This window comes from Anomaloglossus baeobatrachus, chromosome 3, assembly GCF_048569485.1.
Source record: "Anomaloglossus baeobatrachus isolate aAnoBae1 chromosome 3, aAnoBae1.hap1, whole genome shotgun sequence".
Taxonomy (NCBI): domain Eukaryota; kingdom Metazoa; phylum Chordata; class Amphibia; order Anura; family Aromobatidae; genus Anomaloglossus; species Anomaloglossus baeobatrachus.
This window is the reverse complement of record NC_134355.1, coordinates 468,756,126-468,769,439: the sequence shown is the minus strand read 5'-3', so window position 1 is coordinate 468,769,439 and position 13,314 is coordinate 468,756,126.

Below are 13,314 nucleotides of genomic sequence, written 5' to 3'. Positions count from 1 at the left end.
TCCCACAAAAAATTAACTGCCATACAGCTCCATCAGCAGAAAAAATAGCTCTCAGAACGTAATGCAAAAATTATTTTTTTTTCTATAAAATTCTTTTTATGGTGTAAAAACAGCAAAACATACAACAAATCCATATAACTGTGGTATTGCTGTAATTGTATTGACCTGAAAAATAATCACTTTTACTGCAAGAGGAAAGGCATAAAAAGCAAACAAAAAATAATTCCTGAATATCTGCTTCTTCTTGATTCTGCCTCACATAAAAAAGGAATAGATAACGATCAAAAAATATGTTGCCCCGAATGGTAGCAATAAAAACTCCAACTCATCCTGCAAAAAACAAGCCCTCACATGACTATGTTCGCAGAAAAATTAAAAAGCTATAGCCTTTAAAATGCAGTAATGCAAAAAATCTTGTAAAAAAAGCGTTTTTTAGAGTGATAGTATCGAAACCGAAAAAAAAAATAAATATAAATCTGGTATTGCTGCAATCGTACTGACCTGAGGAATAAAGGCATCTAATCACTAGAGACGAGTGAACCTCTCAAGGTTCGGTTCGGTCCGTGTTCGCCGAACAGTATCTGTATCCCATTAAATTCAACAGGAGGCAAAAACAATGGCATGGAAAACACCTTTACGGTGGTCCAAAAGCTGCCAAAATAGGTCAAAGCAAAGCCATTAGTTTCCTAGACTATTAACATAAGAAATATTGAGGTGGATGAGTGACAGGTGTAGGCCTGGTGTGCTGGGTGCCCTCAAACCTCATGCAACAGCTGGAGATAAATACTAATTAATAACTCTTGACCATTTCCAAAAATTAGGGGCATACACCAGGAAAGTGGGATCAATTGCCCAAGAGTACCCATAGTGTTGTAGCGCAGCTGTCAGGCATGAGCCATGCATGAGACAGGGTCTGGGCCAGCATTTACAGCTTTCAAATTAATTTAAAATGAAGAGGTTGATGAATAACAGGTGTAGGCCTGGTGCTCTGAGACCCCTGTCACTACAGACAACATACAAAATGGAGACCCATTTTGGAGTCTCCACATTTCAAAAAAATTCGGAGCAGGCATAACTAGAGTGGCATTAATTGCCCAAAAGTACAAATAGTATAATGGCGTATCATGGATGCATATAATAGGGCCTTGCCCAGCATTTCTACCTTAAACATTGATCAGTAATTGGTGCATTAATTAGAGGTATAGGCCTGGTGCTTTGAGATTCTTTCCACTACTGGCAACACACAAGAAAGAGACCCAACTGTGACCTTCGCATGCTCAGCTGTGGTCTGCGCATGCCGAGCTGTCCAGGTCACTGCCCAGCTATGTATCTAATCTACTATATGTGATATAACGTCACAGATTGCAACACTGCTTGCATATGGCTCATATTACACCACTGCTACCATAGAAATAGATGGTGCAGTGTCAAACATTACACCACTGCTCCCATTGAAGTGGATGGAGCAGGGACACATATCTAATCCCATCTTGTGCGATACACTACACTGATCCATGTATCTAATCCCAGCATATGATAGTCTGCATAGCTAATCGCAAAATGTTACACAGCGAGAAGCACTAACAATCAGCGCTGCCATCAGTCCTTCGTGTTGCTGTCCACACATCAGTATCACTTTGCAGTCACTAGTAATGGCTCTGCACTATGCAAAAGGATAAGTGAGGGTGAAGTTCATGTTCCAAAACCCAGAGGGGAGCAGACATCAGACACAAGAGCAGATCCTGCACACATTAACTGGAGGTGTAATGTGACCTAGCACTACACTATGGTTTCATAGCAAATTTCAGCTGGTGCTTACCATATACATTCTTTTTTAATTATATACCATTAAAAAGTTTGATTTATTTTTTAATTAAACATCTTTGCAAATTTGAAGTGGGTTTGTTTTCTTTAAGACCCTTTCCCTTTTCAATTAGTTGTCAGCAGGTGCTCATCACGCACAATCCTGTTGGATTGAAAGACTGGCAGGTGATACCAATTCTACCTGATCGTTCCTGGGATTTGGCAGATGTGCCGATGCAATGTCACCTGCCTGATCATTTTTTCATACTGGTCTGATCCTAACCGAAATGGTGCTCAAGTATTGAATTTTATTTTTCTTTTAGGCATTTGGAGCTAAAAATTCTTGCAATTGATTTTCATTAAAAATTTTGCAGTTTAGCTTTCATGGGCATTTTGTTTCCCTACATCTTCCAACTTTGAGAGAGGAGCTTAGAAAAATAACTTCTCAAGCTCTCAGTCTGTCAGAACACGACCACTGAAAGACTCACAAATAACTCATTCTCCAGCCATCAACACAACGGCTATAAGAACTGCTAAATATTTGATAAAACTTTAACAAAAATTATTTTTTAGGCTGGAATACATGCATTTAAGTAAATAAAAAATCCTGACAGGTGGACAACTCCTCTTTTACAAACTCTAAAATGCCAAGCAATATATATATGTAATTGTACCGTCCCGTGCTCGGTTGCAGCCGAGCCGCTCGGATCCGGGCTCGTTGGTGGGTGGCTCGAGCGCCTCCGGACCCGGGGTCAACTCTTGCGCTCTTTTCATGGGGAAGAAGGCTTTGGCAGGAATCTTTGCGCCAAAAGATGGCGGCAAGATGGCGGATTCTGAAATTTTTCAACGGGTCACCGATGACTTCAAGGCGTACTTCACCAGGTAGGTGATTAGGTAAGTATCCTGTTCGTCACGCCAGAAGAGTCGATGTGTACTGTCTAGAGTTGAGCGCGGTTCGCGGTTCTCCAGTTCGAGGCTCGAGTGATTTTTGGGGCTGTTCTAGATCGAACTAGAACTCGAGCTTTTTTGCAAAAGCTCAATAGTTCTAGAAACGTTCGAGAACGGTTCTAGCAGCAAAAAGCAGGGCTTTTTACAGCTACAGTGTGCAGGAGCCATCGCTGGCAGCCTGCCACAAGCTGGTAACCAAGATAAACATCGGGTATCCAAGCAAAGCGCTTTGGTTAGTAACCCGATGTTTATCCTAGTTACGTGCAGGAAGCCCACACTTCCCCGCTCAGCTCACTCCGCCCCCTCCTGCCCGCGGCATGTATTGTACACATACATACATACACACACACACACACACACACACACACACACTCTGCACACATGGTCCCGCTCGGCTTACCTGCGGTGATGAAGTCCCGCCATCCCGACCTCAGCGCTGTCACTGTCCTCCATGGCCGCCGCTTGTCACACCACCTCTCGCTTCCGACCCGAGACTGACTAGCGGTGACGTCACAGGCTCTCGCGATACTTGGCAGTGAAGGTGATTGAAGTCAGTGACAGGTGCTGTCAGCAGTGCAGGAGATCAGCGCAGGTAATGTACCTCGCTGACAGCAGCACTTGTCATCCCCCTGCAGTGACCTGGGCTGACCCATTGATGTTAGCTCAGGTCACTGCACTGCTCTCCCAGCCAATGGGGAACATCCTGCTCTTCATTGACTGGGACACTGTGGATCGTCATGGCAACCCCTTGGATTACACCAGACCTGGATTTGTTTTTTTTTCTAATAAATTGGTTAAAGAGGGAATGTTTTGGGGAGTGTTTTTTCAAATAAAAATGTGTTTGTCGTCTATTTTTTTTATTACTGACTGGGTTGGTGATGTCGGGTATCTGATAGACGCCTGACCTCACCAACCCCAGGGCTTGATGCCAGGTGACTTACACATCTGGTATTAACCCCATATATTACCCCGTTTGCCACCGCACCAGGGCGCGGGATGAGCTGGGGCGAAGCACCAGGATTGGCGCATCTAATGGATGCGCCACTTCTGGGGCGGCTGCGGCCTGCTATTTTTAGGCTGGGGAGAGTCCAATAACCATGGACCTCCCTAGTCTGAGAATATCAGGCCCCAGCTGTCTGCTTTACCTTGGCTGGTGATCCAATTTTGGGGGGACCCCTACGTGTTTTTTTTTTAAATTATTTATTTAATTTAAAATAACAGCGTGGGGTGCCCTCAGTTTTGGATTACCAGCCAAGGTGAGGTTGCCAGCTGTGGTCTGCAGGCTGCAGCCGTCTGCTTTACCCTAGCTGGCTTCAAAACTAGGGGGAATCCTACGTCATTTTTTTTTTCATTTTTTTTGGCTAAATACAAAGCTAAGCACCCCTTAGTGTCACATGAAAGGCACCAAAGGATGCTCCACTTTTTCTCCACTTTTTCTCCATTTTTTTCTCCACTTTTTCTCCACTTATTCTCCACTTTTTCTCCATTTTTTTCTCCATTTTTTCTCCACTTATTCTCCATTTTTTCTCCACTTATTCTCCACTTATTCTCCACTTTTTCTCCACTTTTTCTCCACTTATTCTCCACTTTTTCTCCATTTTTTTCTCCATTTTTTCTCCACTTATTCTCCACTTTTTCTACACTTTTTCTACATTTTTTCTCCACTTTTTCTCCACTTTTTCTACATTTTTACTCCACTTTTTCTCCACTTTTTCTCCACTTTTTCTCCACTTTTTCTCCACTTTTTCTACATTTTTTTCTCCATTTTTTCTCCACTTCTTCTCCACTTTTTCTCCACTTTTTCTCCACTTTTTCTCCATTTTTTTCTCCATTTTTTCTCCACTTCTTCTCCACTTTTTCTCCACTTTTTCTCCATTTTTTTCTCCATTTTTTCTCCACTTATTCTCCATTTTTTCTCCACTTTTTCTCCACTTTTTCTACATTTTTTCCTCCACTTTTTCTCCACTTTTTCTCCACTTTTTCTACATTTTTTCTCCACTTTTTCTCCACTTTTTCTACATTTTTTCTCCACTTTTTCTCCACTTTTTCTCCACTTTTTCTCCACTTTTTCTACATTTTTTCTCCACTTTTTCTCTACTTTTTCTATGGTCGGTCTACCCATTAGCTCTGCCATGCATACTGTAGCTCTACACCTACTGCACATGTTACTTTATGATTGACATCTCTTTCGTACCAGAGCTGTCTAAGCCTACTCTGACCCCATATTTGTCATTACTATATTGTCCTTGTACTGTATTATGACATTTGTATCATGTGTTTCATTCCTTGCTGTGTTGCAATTTTTTTGCTGCATCCCAATTGTACCTCTACATTGTTCGAGTTTATGGTATTGTTCTCTCACTCTTATGTGATACTGATTATTGTCATTTTTCATGATTACATGCAGATAAGTCCAATCTGACGAAGGCTCAGGCCGAAACGTCATTTGTAACTTGTTTTGGACAAAAACATATATGCTTATGAAAATTTTTTTTTCTTAATACCGACCAATAAAGAGTGATTTTGCATTACTATCCGTTGTGACTTACTGACTTAGTCTGGGAGATTTAGAGTGCCGAGGTTAATCACTAATTTTATCTATTATTTCCTCTGAGCACCTATATACCAGTGAGCAGAGCTTCCTCTACAGTAGTTCTCCTGATTAGGCATGCCCTTGCAGGGCATTGCAGCTTTGGTAGCAACCATTACGACATGGACTCTGCTGCTGTGGATCCGAGAAGAGTGAGTGCAGATTCATTGCACCCACACTCCTCACATGAAGGGTCCGCACTCCTAGAAAATGGGGGATACGTTCCCTGAGTGTCTCCCCCCCATATTCTAGACGGTCCAGAGTCGTCGTGGGACCCCTTTATTTTTTTTCTTACAATAAATTGGTGAAAGAGGAAATGTTTTGGGGACTGTTTTTTCAAATAAATTTCTTTTGTCGATTTTTTTTTTTTTTTTGTTAGTACTGACAGTTTATGATGTTGGGTATCTAATAGACGCCATGACATCACAAACTGCTGGGCTTGATCTCAGGTGACTTTACAGCTAGTATCAACCCGATTTATTACCCCGTTTGCCACTGCACCAGGGCACGGGATGAGCTGGGGTGAAGCGCCAGGATTGGCGCATCTAGTGGATGCGCCACGTCTGGGGTGCCTGCGGCCTGCTATTTTTAGGCTGTGAAGGCCCAATAACTATGGACCTTCCCACCCTGAGAATACCAGACCACAGCTGTCCGCTTTACCTTGGCTGGTGATCCAATTTGGGGGGGACCCTACTTTTATTGTGTAATTATTAATATTTATAAAATAATTATAAAAAAGAGCCTGAGGGGACCTCCACATTGGATCCCCAACCACGGTAAAGCTGCCAGCTGTGGTTTTCAGGCTACAGCCGTCTGCTTTACCCTAGCTGGCTATCAAAAATGGGGGGACCCAACGTCATTTTTTTTTTAAACTATTTTTTAAATAGAAAAAATTAATGGGCTTCCCTGTATTTTGATTGCCAACCAAGGTAACGGCAGGCAGATGGGGGTGGCAACCCATAGCTGTCTGCTTTATCTGCGCTGAGAATCAAAAATACCGCGGAGCGCTACGTCATTTTTTTAAAGATTTATTTTTACAGCACTGTGATGTCCAGCAATCAAAATACAGGGAAGCCCATTTTATTTTTAGTTATTTAAATAAATAATTAAAAAAAATATATATGGGCTCCCGCTGCATTTTTTGTATTGCTAGCTAAGGGTAATCCAAGCAGCTACTGGCTGCTAACCCCCACTGCTTGGTGTTACCTGCACTGGCAATGGAAAATCCAGGGAAGCATTTTTTATTTTTTTGCCAAAAAACTACAAAAAAAGGACGTGAGCTTCGCCATATTTTTGTATGCTAGCCAGGTATAGCAGGCAGGTGCTGGAAGAGTTGGATACAGCGCCAGAAGATGGCGCTTCTATGAAAATGCCATTTTCTGAGGTGGCTGCAGACTGCAATTCGCAGCAGTGGGGCCCAGAAAGCTCAGGCCAACCTGTGCTGCGGATTCCAATCCCCAGCTGCCTAGTTGTACCTGGCTGGACACAAAAATGGGGCGAAGCCTACTTCATTTGTTTTCTAATTATTTCATGAAATTCATGAAATAATAAAAAAGGGCTTCCCTTTATTTTTGGTTCCCAGCCGGGTACAAATAGGCAACTGGGGGTTGGGGGCAGCCGTACCTGCCTGCTGTACCTGGCTAGCATACAAAAATATGGCGAAGCCCACATAATTTTTTCAGGGGGCAAAAAACTTCTGCATACAGTCCTGGATGGAGTATGCTGAGTCTTGTAGTTCTGCAGCTGCTGTCTGTCTGTATGGAGAAGAGCAGACAGCAGCTGCAGAACTACAAGGCTCAGCATACTCCATCCAGGACTGTATGCAGAATTTTTTTGCCCACCAAAAAAATGACGTGGGCTTCGCCATATTTTTGTATGCTAGCCAGGTACAGCAGGCAGCCACGGGCTGCCTCCAACCCCCAGTTGCCTATTTGTACCCGGCTGGGAACCAAAAATATAGGGAAACCCGTTTTTTTTTAATTATTTCACTTATTTCATGAAATAATTAAAAAACAAATGACGTAGGCTTCGCCCCATTTTTGTGTCCAGCCGGGTACAACTAGGCAGCTGGGGATTGGAATCCGCAGCACAGGCTAACCCGAGGTTTCTGGGCGCCTCTGCTGCAGATTTCAGTCCGCAGCCGTCCCAGAAAATGGCGCTCTCATAGAAGCGCCATCATCTGGCGCTGTATCCAACTCTTCCAACAGCCCTGGAGCCGGGTGGCTTGTTGGGTAATCATGAGTTAATACTGGCTTTGTTTTACTAGCCAGTATTAAGCCAGAGATTCTTAATCTCAGGCACGTTTGACCCGGCCATTAAGAATCTCCAATAAAGGGTTAAAAAAAAACACCACACAGAGAAAAAATACTTTAATAGAAATAAATACACAGACACACTTAGAGACGCCATCTTTATTACCCCCTGTCAGCCCTCCACGATCCTGCTCTTCTGTCTTCTTTCTAGTGTAGTAGTAGTGACGATTGTAGTGAGGAAGGATCAGGTTCACCAGCTCATCACTTGGGGCTGGGGAACCTCATCCTCACTACAATGCTCACTACAATCGTGCAGCCTTCACTCCGTGAGTGAACAGTGCTGGCTGTCAGCGGTAACAGCGGTACCGCTGACAGACGCGTTACCATAGCAATGGTGCTCTCGGAGCCGCGGTTAGCGGTGACGTCACCGCTAACTGCGTTGCTATGGCAACGGTGATCTCCGTTAATGACCGGCTGTGTCAGCCGGTCCCTAACGGAACGGGGAGTCGACCGTGTGGTAGAGCATGTCGCCGGTACACGGCGATACACATATGTGCACCGTGTACCGGAGAGATGCACTCGCAGGTCCTATATGACGTGTCATAGTCATGTGACCAGTTTGTAGCCAATGAGATAATAGCCACGTGACTGGTCACATGGCTATTTTGACGTCACGATAGGTCCTGCATCTCTGCTGGCAGTGCCGGTCGCCGGGAGGATTCAGCGATCATCGGATGGAATAGCGGCAGGAGACAGAGTGCAGAAGGGATCGTGGGGACCGGTAAGTGTTATGGCAATGTTTATTAACTGTTTGTGTACATTTATCATGCATTTTTATGTGTTTGTTATTGCCTCCCATTATAGCCTATACGTTCGAGTTCGGTTCGTCGAACGTTCGACGAACTGAACTCGAACGGGACCTCCGTTCGGCGAACCGCCTTGAGCCGAACCGGGACCAGTTCGCTCATCTACTGTCCCGCGCTCGGCTGCAGCCGAGCCGCTCGGATCCGGGCTCATTGGTGGGTGGCTCGAGCACCTCCGGACCCGGGGTCACTTCGCTCTGAAAGGATGCTGGCGCTACGTAGGGGGTTAGGTTTACGGCCGGGTCCGTGGTTTTTAGTTACGTTCGTGATGCCACCTATGGACTGTGGTGAATGTGGACATCACCACTGCTGTTTACTAGGCACCCGGGGGAGATGTATGCGCAGCAAAGGTGTTAACCCCTCCGTGGGTAGGGGTGATGGCTCCGGGACCCGATTGGGATGGTATGTCGGTGCTTGGAGGTGCAGGGCGGTGCGCGGCCCGAGGGCACAGTTGTACTCACTATGATTGATGTACAAGAGTCTCTAGTGGCAGTGGCTTTCTAGCCCTCTCGGTGGGCTGTTGTCTTCAATCGGGACTTGGGTGGGAAAGGACCTATAGTCCAGACCTCAATCAGTGAATTAACTCAGTCCAGTGGCTTCTGGACCTCGTTTCAGGGTCTGAATACCCCCCTGTGTGCTCCGGTTTCCAGTCAGTTCCCCAGTTCGGTACCGGTGGGCCACTACCCTGTCCCGGACCTTTACGGTTCCACCTGGCTGTCTTCCCGGCTCCTGCAGGCTAAGGCCACTGTATCCCTCCTAGCCGAGGCACCAGGGCTACTGTCCTGGCACCTGTCAGTTCCCGCTGCAGACCTGTCACCACAGGCCTGCTGCACTCTCCTTCACTCACCTGCACTTCACTTGACTCACTGACTGTTTTCTGCCTCAGGCCCTCTGGAATCCTCGGTGGGCGTGCCAACCGCCTAGCCCTGCCCCCTGGTGTGTCTGTGACGCCCTGGGCAAGCCAGGGGTCACAGGTGACAACACCACACACACCCCACATTCCCTGCAGGAACACCAAGGTCAGAACACAAATCCTTGTTGCCCTCCTCCAGGGGCTGATGTTCACACCAGGGGGTGGGCCAGGCGGTTCGCACCACCCACCAAGGAGTTCACAGTCCTGGAGGCGGGAAAACCAGCAGTCAAGCTAGGGAAGTGAAGGAGTAAACAGTGAAGAGTTGAGTTTGAGAGTAGAAGGAAGTGGTAGAGGAGCAAGTGACAGGAGTGGAAGTGAGAGGAGAAAAGTGACAGTTTGAAAGCCTGAAGTTGGTCCGGGTGTGTGCCCCGGACTGAGACAGCAAGGTTGGCAGACGGCGGTGACCGTCTGCAGGAGAGGCTGATCGGAGGTTGCCGAAAGGACCGTGGACGGGTGGTTGCCCGGCGGTACCGGAGCGGTATACAAAGAGAAGCCAGCACCAGTGGCAGGGGCCTTTCGGATCCCGGCAAGGCTAGGAGTCGCCATAATTTGCCAAATCCGTCAGTGAAGGGGACCTCTGGGTCTCCCAGCAGCAAAGTCCCGATTGAAGGCAACAGTCCGACCGTGAAGGGGAGACACCGCCACCGCCAAGGCACCAGTTTCCCAGGGCCAGCGCCTGCGGGCAAGAGAGGGGCTCCTCCGGCTCATATCCAAGCTGGGGAGCGGGTTACCGGTGGGAATCCATCGCTACCAAAGAACCGTACTTAGGTGCAGGGAAGAGACCGTCACCGCTAACTGCAGGGAACATCAGAACCGCAGCCGTCCGAGGGACCCGTCCAACCAGCCGTTTGTTTACCGTGAACTGTGTCATCATCCTTGGGCTGAGTGAGTACCTCCGTGCCGTGCGGCACAGCGCTGCCCCTGCGTCCCTGCACCTCCACAGGCCCCATAACCCGCCTGTCCACCATCCTGACCTCCCCATCATCGGGCCCCGGGACTACCAAACCCCCTACCCACAGAGGGGCAAACCAACATCTAGCTGCTCCATACCACCACTCCCGGGATCCCCAGACAGAGCAGCGGTGGTGTCCACACAATCACCACAACCGTGGGTGGCGTCACGGACATTAATCAAATCCCCCACCAACAAATCAACCCCTTTCACTCACGGGCGAGGAGCGCCGCTCGAGTCCCCGGGATCCGGCCTATCGCTCGAGCCACTGAGCAGCAGCAGCAGCCGCAGAGCAGCGGCGGCCGGACCCGAGCAGTGGGAGAGCACAGCGTTGACACCCTCCTCCCCGCCCGCGACATGTCCATCAAACCCTGAGGGAGGTGACTAGGGTGTATATGTTTGGCTGGTGTTACCTGTGTGGGACTGGTGTTATGCAAGGGCCTACCTGTGACTACCTGGCTAGTCCAGGGCATCACATAATTAAGACAAATATTTGAAATTTCTTTTTGTCTTTCAGGGTACACTGTCGATTAGTCTTGTTTTTATCATGAAGATCACACTCTATAAAGTTTTAATGTTTTTATCTAAAACAGAACAGTCTTATGAATATCCCTAAACAATGTCTTTTTTTCAGTTATCTTATCTTGTTTATCTTCCAGGGCAGTCACCACTCATTTACCTTACACCCCTTTCCCCAGAATGGTAATCTACAGTTACAGTATGAGGAGACGATTACTGTTATTCCACCTAGTGCTTTCATCATGTCTCGGGCTGTTACACCACACACAATATTTGGATTTTTCTTTCAACTTCATTAGTCTGGCCTTGTACGGTGCAGCTCATATTTATTCTGTGCTCTATGCTTAGTGCTTACACCCTGGATTATGTGTAAATGTCTGAAAAAGTGATTCAGACAATATTCTCAACAGAAACTTCACTGTAATGAGGCAGAGGGAGTCACTTTGACCTCATGTCTGGCTTGAGATTTGGCAGTGTCCATATTTTTACATATCTTTTCACTCTCCATTTACAAAAAATTTGGCTTGTCTTGACTCAGGAGGAAGCAAAAAGAGAAGGAATAGGAGGAATATTAGATGCTTCATACATAAAAAAAGACAAATTGCAAAAGTAACACCAGTGGATACATCATTTGATTGTTGCACCATCAAGGCATGTGTTAGTAGCATCAGCAGAATTAGCAACAGCAGACACAGAAGCCATAACAAAGGTGTCACAGACTGCAATACTATGACATTATTGAAGCATACTGAAAACTACACCATCGCTTAGTCTGCAGTCTGTGACTGGGGTGGAAAAGTCATTGGAGATTCATGAGTTGTTCATCATGATGAAAGTGAGGCAGTCTACACTTTCAGGGCACAGCCAGAGGCACTTATCCATCAGGACACCACCAGCAGTGCTGAAGACACTTTCTGAGAGAATGATGGCTATTGGGCATGACAAAACCTCCAGGGCGTGACTGTCGAGCTCAGGCCACTCTTCCATTTTTGAACACCAAAATACCAAAAAGGGTCCAACTACCCCTGATGGCATCAATATTGAGCTTTAGATACTCAGGCACGATCCTCTCCAGGGGTTCACTATGTGTCAGATTTGTACTCTGTTCTGCTGGTGCATGGGATGGTCTAAAAGATTTGTGCCACAACTCACAGTAATTACTTCTGCCACTTAACTACTGCTAATCTTTCTGCTATGACGACTCAACGTTCCCATGGTTTGAAGTCTAGAACTGCGATGCACACTACGTGCCTCATTACTGCCATGGGGAAAACCACTCTTAAGACTGTGTATAAGCTTGTTTCGATACTCCAGCATGCACGCATCCCTTTCTAGGGGGGAAGCATCTGGCAAAATGTACTCTTGTATTGTGGATCTAACAGAGTGTCAACCCAGTAGTCACCAGTGCACTATTTCTAATCATAACAATTCGAGCATCATGTTGCAGATAGTGCAGCAAAAAGGTGCTCCATGTGTCAGACACTTCCCTGTGTTCCAACTCCACGGTGTGGGTGTGTTGGTGGCAGGGTAACACTCAAGTTTGCTTCCACCGTCCCCTTCCACCAACCACGTACAATAGACAGGAGATCAATATCTTCTTTATCTCCTGACTGTTACACACCCATCACCTCTTTCTCCTCATCCTCCTCCATTTGTACCTCGGCTCCTGCACTTCCTATAACAGTTTGTCTAGTACCATAAGACCTCCTTGATCACTGTACTTCCCCCTGCCATGCCAACCACCTGTGTGATGACAGTTATTGGTATCCCTTTGCATCCTTCTCTGCTTCCTCCTCTTCCTTTGGAGAGCTTTCAGTAACTTTAGCACACACCGCACATACACCTCATACACCACACTTATTTTCACACTCATGTTTGATGTACCCTACCCCTCTTTTAACCAGCTGTTTCACAACCCTAGGTCCACACCTGTCAGTCACCTGTCACTAAATTAATAATCAGTATTTATTTGCTGAGATGGCAATTTGTGGCTGGACCACACAGGTAGAAATCACTACTTAGATGATGAAATGGCAATTTTGGGCTGGAGCACACAAATACAAATTACTATTTAGATGATGAAATGGCAATTTGTGGCTGGACAACAAACAGAATTAGCAATCGCTATTTAGATGATGAAATGGAAATTTTTGGCTAGACCACAGAAGTAGAAATCACTTTTTATGACATGAGAATTTGTGCCTGGACCACAGAAGTAGAAATCACTATTTAGATGATGAAATGGCAATTTGTGGCTGGATCACAGAAGTAGCAATCACTATTGAGATGATGAAATGGCAATTTGAGGCTGGACCACAGAATTAGAAATCACTACTTAGATGATGAAATGTCAATTTGTGGGTGGACCAAAGAAGTAGCAATCACTGTTTAAATGAAGAAATGGCAATTTTTGGATGGATCCCAGAAGTAGAAATTACTATTTAGATGTTGAAATGGCAATTTGTGGCTGAACC